Here is a 15,021-nt window from a genome sequence, read left to right on the forward strand (position 1 = left end):
GCTAGATTTTCGTAAAATCAAGTTTCATTCTTTTAGACCATGTTTTATATTTACTCATTGAGCATTGCCCATAGTCAGCAAGCATCTTAATTATTCATTGAATCATTGACACTCCACTTTATTTAACTATAAAGCCTCCCCAGACAACAGGGGTTTTTGTTGAATAATTCTAACTATTGCACTTTGCAAAATACCTTGAGCCCTTTGTATCATGCACATTAAACTGCACCTCCATGGTCGAACATTCCATTACCATGCATTGGAGCTTTATCACTTAATTATTTTCACTTTTAATTGTACCAACTTAGAAACAAGAATGAGAATGCCTAGCTTACGTGGTTGATAGATATAAAAGCATTCCTAACATTTTTATTGAACTTGGTTAAGTTCACAAGAAAAACTGAATCTTACTTTCTTCTAGTGAAGCCATGGATCTTAAAGAAGAAAGACCCCCACTGGCACTTTACTCAAACCCTTTACTGGACCAGCACAATCCCCAACTGCAATCTGAATATTTGTCCTTATACCCACAGATAAATATAGTCCTCACCTCTCATTAACAAAACTTCTCCTTGCAACAGACGCATATCAAAACAGAAAACCATAACCTATCAAAACGCAGACTTGTGGAGTCCAGCCCCAAAAGATACATCTACAAAATACTTAAGGAACACTGCAGAAGAGAGGGCAGAAAGACGGTAAAAGTAAAAGGATCAGGAGTTTGCTGTAAGATTGTTCCTCCTAATAATCTCAGAAGCTGTACCCCTAAAGCCTAAACAACATGGCTTTCTAAACATGATCTGAACAAAGATGACACCAACAGCCAACTCAAACTGGACTGAGAAAAGCCAATGAGGCCTCAGTCCTAAACACAGAACTACAAGCAACTAAGGAATTCTAAAAGTGGGATGACTAGTCTTCTCTAGACAAGAGCACACCAATTGGTTATCCAATACCACATGGTCACCCTTAAGAATATACATTCAAGTAACATTATACAGACGCAGTATATTATATTTAGGAATACATATACATCATATACATATGCATCTTTATATACATTTACATATAAGCATGTAACCACAATTAATTTAGAAAGAGTCCATGAATTTAAAAAGGAGCCAGAAGGACTGTATGATATTCTTTGGAGGGAGGAAATAGGAGGAAGAAATTATGTAATTATATTAATACCAAAAAAACCCACACTGGATTCTTTTTTTTTTTTTTTCATGCCAAGTATTATGGGTGCCTATGAATACAATCACTCATCATGATTGGACAAAAAAGACCTTTAAAACTTCTTCATCAAAGGGCTTTATATGTGAGAAAACATCTTTCATCTCATTCTCATCACTGAGAAGACTAAGGCAAGAGAATACAAAACAAATAGATACGCAAAGTAAGACTTTGGGTGGATTTTCATTCATTCAATAGAGAAATAAGTATGGTCTATAAACAGTGCTCTGAGCTGCTCAAAAATTTTGTTAAATTGGCTAATTGTAAGAGTCATGCTACTAAACCAGTCTTGCTTTAAATAATAAGTAGAAAAGCACACATATATCCACACATATCCACATACATACACACACACAGAGGTAAACACACACATGCACACATATATAATCACACACACACACACACACACACACACACACACACACACACACACACACACATTCTGCTACCATGGGAATGCTTGAAAAGCCAACTATAAGATTTCTGCCCAAATTCTTTCAATTATTTGGGACCAGACTGAGCCAGTTTAATGTACCAGTTTAATGTATAATTCTACATTCCCTGACTTGAATGGGACCACAAATTTCTAAAAGGATCCCAGGGAAACCCTTCTCATTCTCTCTTTTCTTTTTCCTCTCTACTTGCAAATAAGAGAACAGTTAACAGGCATGCAAAGTAGCAGCCTGGTGCTTTCACACTCTTCAATGCAGCAATAGTAACAATTGATGCATAGAAGGCCTGCGTGCTAGGATTTGACGGGTATCATGAAAGCTATTTTCCTGAATAATCTCTTATTTGGGCCACATTGGCTAAAACATTGTCTAAAAGGAATCCCATCCTTTAAGGCAGAACTTCCCATTTGTCCCAAGGAGGAATAATCAAGCAACACTAGAAGGTCCTTCTTTGAACAAGTGTTCTGAACCGAATATAGCTATTTAACTGTGTATTTCCAAGCTTATATGTTACTGAAAAGCTATGATTTACTACTGTAGTCAATTTGATACAAGTGTCTGTTGTACCATGTCTTAAAATTAATGTTATATGAAAATAAGCTTCAAGAGACATATATTAGAAATGATTTTATATATTTGTTATGATAACATAGGACACCGTGCTTATGCTATCTGATACTCTGAAAAAGAGAAAGGAACTGAAATCAAGACCAGGAGAGAATAAGGATGACCAAGTCTGAAATCAGTCTTCTAATACAATAGAAAATTAAAGCCTAGTATCATTTCTTACATTACTGTAAAGAAACCTAAAATTCTAGGTGATACTTGTGTATGTATATATGTAAATGCATGTAATCAAATATATACTTAAATCGAAATATATATGTGTGTGTGTGTGTCCTGTGTGTGTGTGTGTGTGTGTGTGTGTGTGTGTATGTATTTACCTGGGACTAGTACTGAAGAGCTTTATTTAGGAGTTACCTTAAATAGCATGCTTAAGAGTCTTGCATGCATTATTATTAGAAAACAGAATAAAAATATCATGAAATAATACTGAGATACTATTTCACATATAAAGCCTAAAACTTAAATTATAAAACTTAATTTCCTTAAGACCATAATTTAGAAAATATTATTTCACTCAAAGAGCTAGGTATTTGTTGCTAGGTACTAGTAAATGTAGGAGGCATGTGCTGTCTCTTACAATCTTCCAACAAGAGACGTGGTGATAGTTTTGACATTATTCCAACAGTATAGTAAAGATGGAAAGCTATGTCATGTTGTGTTTTTATGGTGGAACATAAAATAAAGAAAGCACCCCACGTAATGTCATTTAATAACACATTCTTTTTCAGTGACTTTCTGCCACTGACAGTCTACTCTTGTTTTACTTCACATAATAAATTTCTCTCCTTTTCATAGAAAGAAAGAATGAAAGTAAAACCTAAAAGTCTTTGTCAGTTATGGAATGTATACATTTGGATTCTCCAAAACTTAGAGATTTTCTTAACCCAGATATTTTTTTCATTTGACAGAGCTAGACAAGGATTGACAATGTTTCCTGGCCCTTTGTTGAGAACACATTTTTTGTTTGTTTGTTTGCGGGGGAGATGCAATAGAAAATTCTAAATTCTAAGTGTTCTCTAAACCCTTTCTGAGGAGAGAGGGGGCATGTTTATATTTTATAGTGGATCCTGAAAGGAGCTCAAGGGAGAAACTCAAGCAAGGTTGGAACCTGGAGTCAGGAAGAAGCCATGGAGGAATGCTGTCTGTCAGCTTCTCACTCTTGTCTTACCCAGCCTCTGCCTGTTTATTTATACAACCCAGAACTACCAATCCTCTGATGGCGCTGCCCCAATGCCCACAGTGGCCTGGGTTTGCCTACTTTACCCGCTAACCAAGGAAATTCCCCAAAGGCTTGGCTATAGGCTGATAAGATGGTGGTATCTTTTTTTTATTCCTCCATTAATTGATTTATTGTTCTCTTTACATCCTGATCACAGCCCATCTTCCTCTTTTTCTGCTCCCTCCCCTCATACATCTCTACCCCCTATTCTACTCTCTCCTTCTCCTCAAAGAAGGGGGAGGTACCCCATGAGTGCCAACCTGCTCTAGTGGGTTAAATTGCTGCAGGACCAAGCACATCATCTCCCACTGAGACCACACAAGGCAGACCAGTTAGGAAAAGGGCACCCAAAGAGAGGTACTTTCTCAGAAAATTGTAAATAGTTCCACCTCAAGACCCATCCATACCACCTCTGGTCATATACCCAAAAGACGCTCCACCATACAAGGACACTTGCTCAACTATATTCGTAGATTTATTTTTAATAGCCAGAAACTAGAAACAATCTAGACGCCCTTCACCCAAAGGGCAGATGAAGAAAATATGGCATATTTACACAACGAAATACTACTTAGCTATTAAAGACAATGACATCATGAAATTTGTAGGCAAATGGAATGAACTAGAAAAGATCGTTCTGAGTGAGGTAACCCAGACCCAGAAAGACATACATGGTATGTATCCACTTATAAGTGGATATTAGCCATAAAATACAGGCTAACCATGCTACAATTCACAAACCCAAATAAACTAAGTAACAATGAGAGCCAAAGGGAGGATGCCTGAATCTCAGAAGGAGGAAATAAAATAGGCATTGGAGGTGGATGGAAGTAGGGAACTGGGTAAGAAAGAGGTTGGGGATGGGAACAGGGGTGGGGATTAGGAGTAGGGAGAGAGGGTGGGGGATGTGGGAGAGAGGGCCAGGTGAAAGAATGGAAATCGGAGGTTGTGGGCAGGAAGAAAAATGGAACAAAGATTGAGGGAATAGCCAACCAATGACTGGCCCTACTCAAGACCCACCCCATGGGAGAGAACCAATCCCTGATAGTGGTATCTTACCTAGTTTTTTTTTTTTTCTCCCAGATGACCCTACATTGAGTCAAGTTAGCAAAGAACTGTGCAGTTCACTTGTATGATACTCCATTCACCAGCAAATTTCCTGAGTTTTGAAAATACTGATAATAAAAATGTGACAAATCAATATATATTATATGTTTCAAATTCTTTAATCACATTGGAAGTCAGCTTAATTATTTTTCATTATGCGAAACCTAACCCACTTCGTTTGGATTCTATTTACATAACAGTTTCATGAGTTCTTAAAGCAGAAGGTAACAGTCAAGCAATTCTCACACTGAAATATAAATGAAGACAAGAATTTGTAAAGCAAATAGCTGTTTAAGTTACTAAATATTCAAAGCAGAGCTATGTGCCAAGTAAGGTACAATATAAAGATTTTTTCCAAGTATTTAAAAGTGTAAATATCACAATTGCAAAATGAAAAGATAAAGAAGAATTTAATACAGAACAATGTTTATTGTTAAAGTTAAGAGACCAATATGGTAGCAACACCTGAAACATGAATATAAACATGAGCAACTAGATTTCTTCTAAAAATTAGCCTGTAAAGGTTCCTCTTGATCAAAGGTAAGATATGAAGGGGTTTAGTTTGTGGAAAGCACGCCCTCAGAGGCTTAGATGAGTATTCAATGATGGCTGCTCAGTATTTGACAACAAGCTGTTCTTTTTCCGTGAGCACAAGGATTCAGCCCTCTCCCTAGCTGTTATGATCAGCTGTTCACAGACCCTCCCAATAGCCTGGGGCGCACTTCCTATTAAATTTAACAGTCTTGTTCCATTACTTGCCCTCACATATAGAAGAGGCCTACCTATATCAAAACTGTTTGACCCTCTTATATCATCCTAGGCCTGCAAATATTTGTAAGTGATACAACTTAGAATTTCAAGTCTGAATTCGTCAGTTACTGATAGGTGCTGAGGCTCTACAGTTGTCAAAAATCTAAAGCCATATTTTTCCTCTCTCTTTACCATATTTTTAAATCATAGTTTCACTTTAATTATAATGAAATTCTTCATAGGAGTTACAGTTTAGTGAAAGTATTTGACATAATTGAACCTCATATTTTTCATGAATATTTTTCCAATAATAGTGGACTTGTGAAATAATGTACCCTTCTATATATCTTAGCAGCTATATGTCCATGACGTCACTACTGTAGTGTAATATTTAGTAACATTTGCAAGTCTCATGTTTTTTGTTTGTTTTTTTTTTTTAGTTTTTTGTTGTTGTTTATTTGCTTTTTGAGACAGGGCCTTGACTGTCCTGGACTCACTTTGTAGGGCAAGCTGGCCCTAAACACACAAAGATCTGTCTGCCTCTGCCTCCCTGAGTATTGGGATTGCAGGCATGTGCTACTGCAACCAGCACAAGCTCCATGTTTTAATTGAGGCCATTTTGGGGGTTCTGCTTACTTTTCTCCAGGACTGAAAATTATCTGAAAAAAAAAAACTTTATTTGTCACTATCAAGTAAGATTGATCACTCTACATAAGAAAATAACACCTACTTGCTTTAAACCTTTTGAGATTTCTCATCCAAATCAAGAGCTTGTGCAGATAGTTGTTCCTAAATTAAATGAGTAAATGCAGTTATATTGCTTGAAGACCCAACTAGACAAGATATTTGTGAAACAAGCAGGACAAAATTAAATAATACACAAACCCTGGATAGGGGAGAAGATGAAGTAAAAGTTAGAACCATTGCCTAGGTTAAGGAAATGCCTTCCTCACCCACACATCTGCTCTGTTCCCACCAGAACATGCTCTGCAGCCTTGTGTTTCAGTTCAGTCAACGAAAGCTTGAAACAGATGGCCCTGGACATATTTTTGAACAAGTTATGTTTTTAAAAAGCTCTCAAAAATGGAACCAATTTATTTTCCTTTATAAAACAATACGTACAACATCATTAAATTTCCACCTAACTTTATATGTTAATGTAGCCTTCAAAAAAGCCTATTCAAACACTTTTATTATTCACAAATAATAGAATAATATATTCTCAATAATGTATAACGTTATGGCACGGCAACTACTTTTTAAACACATGTGCAGATCTGAAAATCCAAGTTTTAAGGCTCCCAGTAGTAGGACTGGGTTGCATTCAGTTGAGTTGTTGGCCAAAGGGGTCCCATGGGAATCCCCAAACAACTCAGGCTGTTGCTAAGACAACAGGCTGCTCTTCATGAAATGAGAACAAGGCCCCATTGCTTAGGAAAATACACAACACACTGAACATGGAAAAGTTAAGCTGATGCTTACATGAAGCCTACATCCCTGTGTTCTAGTGTCTTTGATGAGGGAAGGTACTCATTCGGCTACCAAAAGAGAAACACAAATCCCATCCAAGCCACAAAACTTAGGCCTAAAATCTGTTCTGCCTGCAGCATATGCTGGGGTAATGATGGCACAGAACTTGTGGGAGTAACCAACCAATGTCTGATTTGACTTAAGGACCACTCCAGGAGATGGAAACCAGTAAACACTCCTTGGGTAACAAGAACCAGAGACTAGATATCCCCAAAACTCAGGCCAAAACTGAACACTACAGGTATTTTTTTAAAGTATTAATAAAATGATCCCTAATGATATTCTGCTGTACTCATAGATATATGTCCTATTCACTCATCATTAAAGAATCTTCCCTCCACAGCAGATGGGAATAGATGCAGAGACTCACAGCCAGACATTACTTGGAGAGTCCTCAGAACACAGAGTTCTAAATGGGATACCACCATCAAATTACTTCCCTCAAAGCTCAGAGAACCCTGCGGATGAGCAGACAGAAATGATATAACAGAAGAACTAAGCCCTCTGAATCAACCAAGCAAGGTGCATATTAACTCACAGAGACTGAAGTAGCAATCACAGGGCCTACCTGGGTCTTTACCAGGTCCTCTGTGTCTATAGTACAGCTTATGGCTTAGTATTTTTATGGGACTCCTGAAGGGTGAATCAGTGGGTCTCTGATTCTTATGCCTGCTCTTGGGGTTCTTTTTCTTGTGTTGAATTGCTTTATCTTTTTATATTTTATTTTTTCCTGTTTGGTTGTTATCTCATAGAAGCCTACTTTTTCTAATGAGAGACCAAAAAAAGGGAGTGGATCCAAAGAGGAGGTATAGGCGTGCTTTTTTTTTTTTTTTTTTTTTTTTTTTGGCTACTTTATTTGGTTCTTATATCTACCACCCTTCTCAAATCCAATCCCCTTCCAACACCCCAACACTAGGAAGGCAAGGAAAAAGGTTAGATGGGAAATGGGACACAGACTTCTTTAGACTACTTCCTGCTGGTTAGGGGCATCAAGTTTGTAATATCAGGTCCAATTCTTGACATCAGAATAACTCCAGCAATCCAGCGAACCAGCCAACTAGCAATTCAGCAATAGCAAACACACCAGTGGGAAATATCAAGGGGCAGCATCAGGGGCAGCAGCAACAGTAGCAGGGGGTTGGGGGAAAGGAGGGCAACAGCAGGGGAAACAGCAGCCCCCACTGGCCCTCCCACAGCTCTCCCATTTATACCCTCTCCAGTGTCCCCAGAATTAACCTATCTGCAGCTGGCAAAAATCATACTCCTCTTAGAGCATGAGACAATCATAGTTAGTGGCTGTGGACAATCTGAAGCAGCACCCCATATCCCACATCTGAGATTAAAACAAAAACATAGTCACATAACATAACTGGGTTTTTAATGAAGTCAAAATTCTCACTACAGGAAGGGGAGGTGAGGAGGTAGAGGGATGGTAAACTATTGTCAGAATATATTGTGTAAGAAAAGAACCTTGTTTCAATAAAAGGAAAAATGGCAAACAAACACATTCAAAAAAGAAATCATACCTTTATAATATTCTGAAAATTACTGTGGACCAAATTCAACCAAAAAAAATGAGAGAATTGCACAACAAGAACATTAAGACACTGAAAAAAGTAATTGCAGAAGACACTGGAAGATGGGAAGATTCCTGTGGTGGTTTCAATGAGAATGATTCCTTAGAACCAGGGGCTTGACTATTTGTCCGCAGTTGATGGAGGGAGCACTTGGAGGGTGGTGGTGGTAGAGTGATCTTTGTCTTATTGGAAGAAATATGTCACTAGAATTGGACTTTGAGAGTTTATACCAATCCCAGTCGAATTACCATCTGAGAGACTTACACCACCCCCACCTGTGCTCCTTGCTTGTGTTTTAAGATGTGTACTCTCTGCTTGCTGTTCTAGCACCATATCTACCATTGTAGTGACAGATTCTTATCCTTTTAGAACCGTAAGTCCAAATAACCATTTATTTATTTTAAAAATTCAAGTTTTGTTTTTGTATACTCAAAGTTCTTAGGAAATAACTAAATAAATAATGACTGTGGCATGGACTGAGTTTAAAACCTAATAGGTATAATATGAGGGAAAAGTAACTGTTAAAGTCTTTGTTGGCTGTTAGCTAAATATGGGCTTTGGGGAATAAACATGTTTCAGAAACAGTCTTAAATCTAATTTGACAGATATAAAAGTTAAAGATGTATTGAAAGAGCTGATTTAAAAAATCATACCCATAATTTACTTCATATGTATGAAATGGCATTTCTTTCCAAGGTCAGTAATCAATAATGGGATCAGTTTAAACATTTCATTGGAAAGCATTTGAAGGACACAGGGATTTCCAATCACATCTCCATCAATGACCACTCCTGTTCTGGAAGAGTTTACCAGACTGAATTTAAAGACATTCCAAAGTTCTGTGGAAAGCCTATCACTTCCCATTCTAAGTACATGTAATTTTTCTTTGGAGTTTATGGGTTTTCTGAAACAGTGAAATATACACTTTAAATTTCCATGGAGTGAATACTTTTTTTCAGACCCATAGTACTTGGCTACACAACCAACAGGCTGTAGCAGCCAAAAAAGTGTTTCCCTCTGTCCTTCCTGGTTTGTCTTTTCAATTATTATTTTAGGAAATAAAAATCCAAATTATTGAGATATGGCTGTTACTTGATAAACTTGGCTTGATGTTATAAAAAGCTTTTTTCCTTGATAATATCACATATCTCTATTTTATTAAACTTTGCTTTTAAAAAACCTTCTTGTCAAAAACCATTGATTTTTCAAGCCTTATAGTGCGCCTAACATTGGGATTTACATATCACATTTGTAGAAGAACATGTCAACCCATGCTGGATGTATGCACATGCCATCCTAGAGCCTTGGGGCTGAGGCAAAAGGAGGACAGCCCTATTATAATCTGCCCTTGAGGAACAATTTTAGGCATTTATAACAGGGAACAACAGTATTAAGAATGCAATGAAGAAGAATAGAAAGAGGCCGCTACAGGTCCAAGAGAGAAAAAAAGTTCATCAAACTCAGATGAAATGCAGTGGTGGAAGATGCAAATGACAAACTCTTTGGAGGCAAACTACGGTGAGGATGGCTACACTTCGTATGTAGATGAAGCTCATATAGCTCCTGTAATTCAGAATGTGAGCTTGAAGAATAGCAAAGAAAGTGGTTAGCTTATTGTCAAAAATGAAATAGGCCTCAAGCCATATGCCACAGGATCTGGTGGATATGATCATATCCTGGGGTGTTCGTTATTATTTGTAGAACTCAGTAAGTCATAGAGCATCAAAGGGAACAAGTTCTCTATGTAATATTGAGCCAGAAGCAAGGCATTCAAGCAAGATGATCCCTAAGATAATGAGATTCAGCTCAATGCACTAAAATTGCATTTTTCTCAGGGTGCATTAAAGAGCGGTAGATAATTTTAACAATCACTTTATTAACAGAAGATAATCATAGGTTTTGTGTAGGGAAAATGAATATGAAATGACTCTTAGGCTCTTGGCTCAAGCTACTGTGGGAATGCCATCACCATTTCTTGACACAGAAATAAAGTAAAATGAGGATCTTCTCAGTGAACATTCTAAATTTGAAATGTCAAATAGATACTTATTGGAAATGTCAAGTAACAGGACAAGCAGGGCTCTGTGGAGAAGGAAGGGTGACACACATATTTATCAGTAATCAACAATCAACAAGCAGACTGCAAGTGCTGACAATGAATTCATAGACAAGTTTATATAAAAGGCACACTTCATTTCAGCAAAAGGCCTAGAAAGTGGACACCCTGATGGATAACATGAGAGCAAATTATAGAGAGTGAACAAAGATATCAAATCCTGTGGAAAATTTTGATGGAGGCAATGTACGAAGGACATCATTGACCTAGATGCTTCATTAGAGTTCTAGGGAGGGAAGATGGGTGTGAAGGATGTGGAAATAAATTATACATGAAGCGAGTCAATAAGAGTAAAATTGCCATGTAAAGAATTATGTCACATTGGACGGCAAAGTAGCAGCAGTCACAATCCGGGATGGATTTAACAAGTCATTTGGGTACGAGAGAGATTAAAATACGATTGCCATGAACATCAGAAATGCCTCCTAATATCCTTTTAGCGTAGAAATAAGACATAACAGACATCATGTAAATTCTGCTGGGAAGTTTGACAGGCACGCACATGGACACTTCCAACGGCAGCTCTGAGGAGGAGAAGGGGCTCCGTGGTACTGAAACAAGAGTTTCTGTCTGCTCCGACTGCACTCCTCTCGTGTGTGTGTGTGTGTGTGTGTGTGTGTGTGTGTGTAAGTGTGTGTGTGTTTGTGTGTGTGTGTGTTTGTGTGTATGTATGTGTGTGTGTTTGTGTGTTTGTGTGTGTGTGTGTGTGTGTGTTTGTGTGTGTGTGTGTGTGTGTGTGTGTGTGTGTGTGTGTGTGTGTGTGTGTGTGTATACAAGTGCCTGTGGAGGCCAAAAGAGGATTCCTTAAGATTATTGAGAGCAACCTGATGTGGGTGCTGGGAATGGAATTCAGGTCCTCTTAAAGAGCAGCCAACACTCCTAAACACTGATCCATCTCTCTGGCCTGCAACCAAACCCCTTCTTAATGGTTCTTTTTTTTTTTTTTTCAGTCTTTTTCTTTGAATGTACCTGAGCATATTTCACTGGAGAGCCTGAATTAAACCAAATTAAATTTCTGCCAAGTGCCATAATCTGTGATATCTTACATTGGGAGAGTATCTAAGAGAGAAAAATTGCACATTTGACCATTGGATAACTTTCTGAGGATACTTCAAAGAACAGGTAATGCTATAAAATAAATTTTCTCCATTTGCCAGCCTTTTTATCTCTCGCTAAACAGTTGAAGGTTTATATTTTGCTTCTTGATCTGCTTGATCCATTTTAAAAGTCTGTATTTCTCCACTGTCTAATTCACCAAAGTGCCATCTAAGAAATCGGCACTCTCTTCACCAAACTATGACCACTTCTGAGACTTGGGGAATCTTGTCTGAAAGTTGCCCTTTGAGATGAGAATTTCATTGTCTCCCATCAGCTTTTTATTTATATCTGGGGAAGTGTTTCCAAAATATCTCAGTCATCTTTAAGTGGACATAATAACAAGATGCATACATTTTTCAATGTGTATTCACAGGAAGGACACTATGAACTATAGTAACGTCTACATCCCTGCCACCATTTTCAATTTCCTGAAAGCAGAGAAACAGCACGTGGCGCCTTATAGGAGCCCCAAGTGCTCCCTGCTTCATAGCTTCCAGAAGCTTTGGATTCTCATAAATACAACCCATGCCAAACAGTGATTTTTTAAAAAATCACAAGATGGAACTTGGCTGCCTACTGAAGGATCACATGCTTCCTTTTTAACGATGCTTGAATTTAGCACAGGAACTCAACTCCTTTCAAATTCAGTACAGTGAAATCCCACCTGCTCACCCAGGTCTCTTACCAAGCTGTTAATGCACACAGTGAAGAAAAACAATTAAGACCTCCCACAAGTGTATGCTTTCGTACTTATATTTATAACAAACACATGTTGCCATGACTGCTGTTTTGCATTTCAAACCAGAAACCCTGGCTTGCAGACACTTCCATGCATTTAGAACCTCAATCAGGACAGACATCACTTGTTATTTTCATAGTAATTTAAGCACAGAAACTGTTTCCGCATTTGTTTTTTTCTAAATAGCACTTTGGATTGTGCTATAATTTACTACTTGAGTTTTAGGGTTTTGTGTTTGTCTGTTGGTTGGTTGGTTGGTTGGTGGGCGAAAATAAATTATTATTTCAGCTCCTCACTGAGGAACAGAAAAGAAGGTCAACTTTGAAGGAGAGAAAAACAAGAAACAAACAAACAAAACAATCAAAGAAACAAACAAATCCTTGGGAATATGGAGGGAAGGAAATGGGACACTGGTCAACTCTGGGAGCAGCCAAACTCATAGTAACCACAGAAGCTTTTTGTGACACTTACCTACCTAGAAGTTGGTTCACTGGTTGTCACAGAACAGACGAGTGTGTAAAGAAGACATATTTTATATGTATATGTATATATAATATAATGTACATTTATATATTTATATTATATATAAAACACCTTTATACATAATAGTATATATATTAAAAACTGTGTAACAGATTATGGAAAAGAAGAAGTTCTTTAAAAAGAGTAAATAGGTTGAAGAAGAAATGAATAAAATAGAATTCTAAGATCTCATAGTCAAGTCTCATCATGGGGCAAAAGGAAAATAAAGTTTACCTGGAAGCCACCTCAATAGCTGCTTTGGATTTTTCATGGATAATTTAACCACCGTGTATGCAGACATGGTTAACAGTCTAGACTGGACAGATTCATTTTAAGAATAATAGATATTCATCACCCAGACTTATTTTGTGTTGACGTTATGATTCACCTATTTTAGGAACAATAAAAATTTCACACGCTTTACACAGCTATATTTCAATGTAGTAAACAAATATAACTTCATAAAGTCATACCTGAATGTACATACCACTTTTTATTAGCACATACAGAAATCTCTGAAAGATTATCAGAAACACACACATATTCTTTTCCTTAAAAAAAACTTATCTATATAAAAAATATTTACAAACTTTCTGATACCCAGGTTTTTATGCAATTCCTGTACAAAATTTTCAAAGTTAATATTTGTTTCTATATTTATCTAATAATAATACTGCTCTATAATGGTGATGTCAGACCATAACATTCAAGTCAGTAAGGAAAATTATTACTTTCATTTATATGAAACAATTCTAAAAAAAAAAAGTCTAAAGTTTCTAAATGAAAACCATTTGTCAATTTAAAAACTATGTTTTGTGGGGAAATTAAAGGATTTGAGCCAAAAATAAGAATGACTTTGATCTTTGGAGACAAACAATATGTCTGTGGCATGAAGCTTGTAAGAAAATGCAACAAACATCTTAAGATTTTGTGGCATCTAATTAAACTCCCCTTTGATAGCCTAGCTGGTTTCTATTAGTGGCGTAAATCAAATGTTTAGGCATTAATTGCTTAGGGTTAATATGCAGGATTTATATGTTGGGGCTTCAGCTAGTTAAGTAATACATATCACACAATATGGTCAACACAATATGTGAAAATGAAATGATTTTACTATGGGTGTTTATACTGCCTGTATAATGTACCTTTTATAGGAGTGCCCAATGTACTACCATTCCTGGCATATTCTATTTTTCCAAATAAAAAGATATATACAGCATTTACCTATAGCTTAGTCTAATTCACCATCAATGTAGGCAGGATGTATAGTTGCAAACTCAGTGAAAATTGTTTGAATCAAATGGAGAAATTAGCTTTGTACAGTTGAGAGATTAGAGTAAAGTTGGCATTGAAAATATTTGGGACCATATTGGCACTTGGTAAACAGAAGGAGTTGGCAGATCCATCACCTACCTATAATCAGTCTATCAATCCATCTACTATATATATATATATATAATCTATCATCTATTAACCTATCTATATTTATGCATTTACCTACCTGCCTATTTATCCATCCATCTGCTTCCAAGCCTCTACCTCACACACTCATACATTTTCAACTATTAGCTTTGTTCTGTGTACTTCCACGTTCTCTTGCTGCTGGTGGGGATTCCTAATGTTGACTGAGAGTGGCTTTCACAGGTTAGAAATCTGAACATTATTACAAAGGTTTTCCCTATCGCTGGTAATTACATTGATTGGAATAAGTGGTTCAGTCTGGACATGAGGACAAGGTCTTCTAAGGTATCTTTTATATTAACTACCTTTCTTTAGGTCCCTGACTCTGTATTCAGTTTGTTATTACTTGCAGATAAGTGTGAAGTGAATTATGTAAGGAAATATATATTCACTAACACTGTTATCATTTCTTCTCATGATAACATCATTCCTAATATTTACAACTACCCTAGGATTAATTCAAAGAGCAAAATATTATTGAAAAACAGCAATGAGTCAATACAGACACCACAATCCCAAAAGTAAGAGTAACTAAGTCATATTGAGAATTACGCATGTGTTTTCTTATATTTACAAAGCAAGGGATC

Source organism: Acomys minous (genome assembly GCF_964271855.1).
Source record: "Acomys minous genome assembly, chromosome: 11".
Lineage (NCBI taxonomy): Eukaryota > Metazoa > Chordata > Mammalia > Rodentia > Muridae > Acomys > Acomys minous.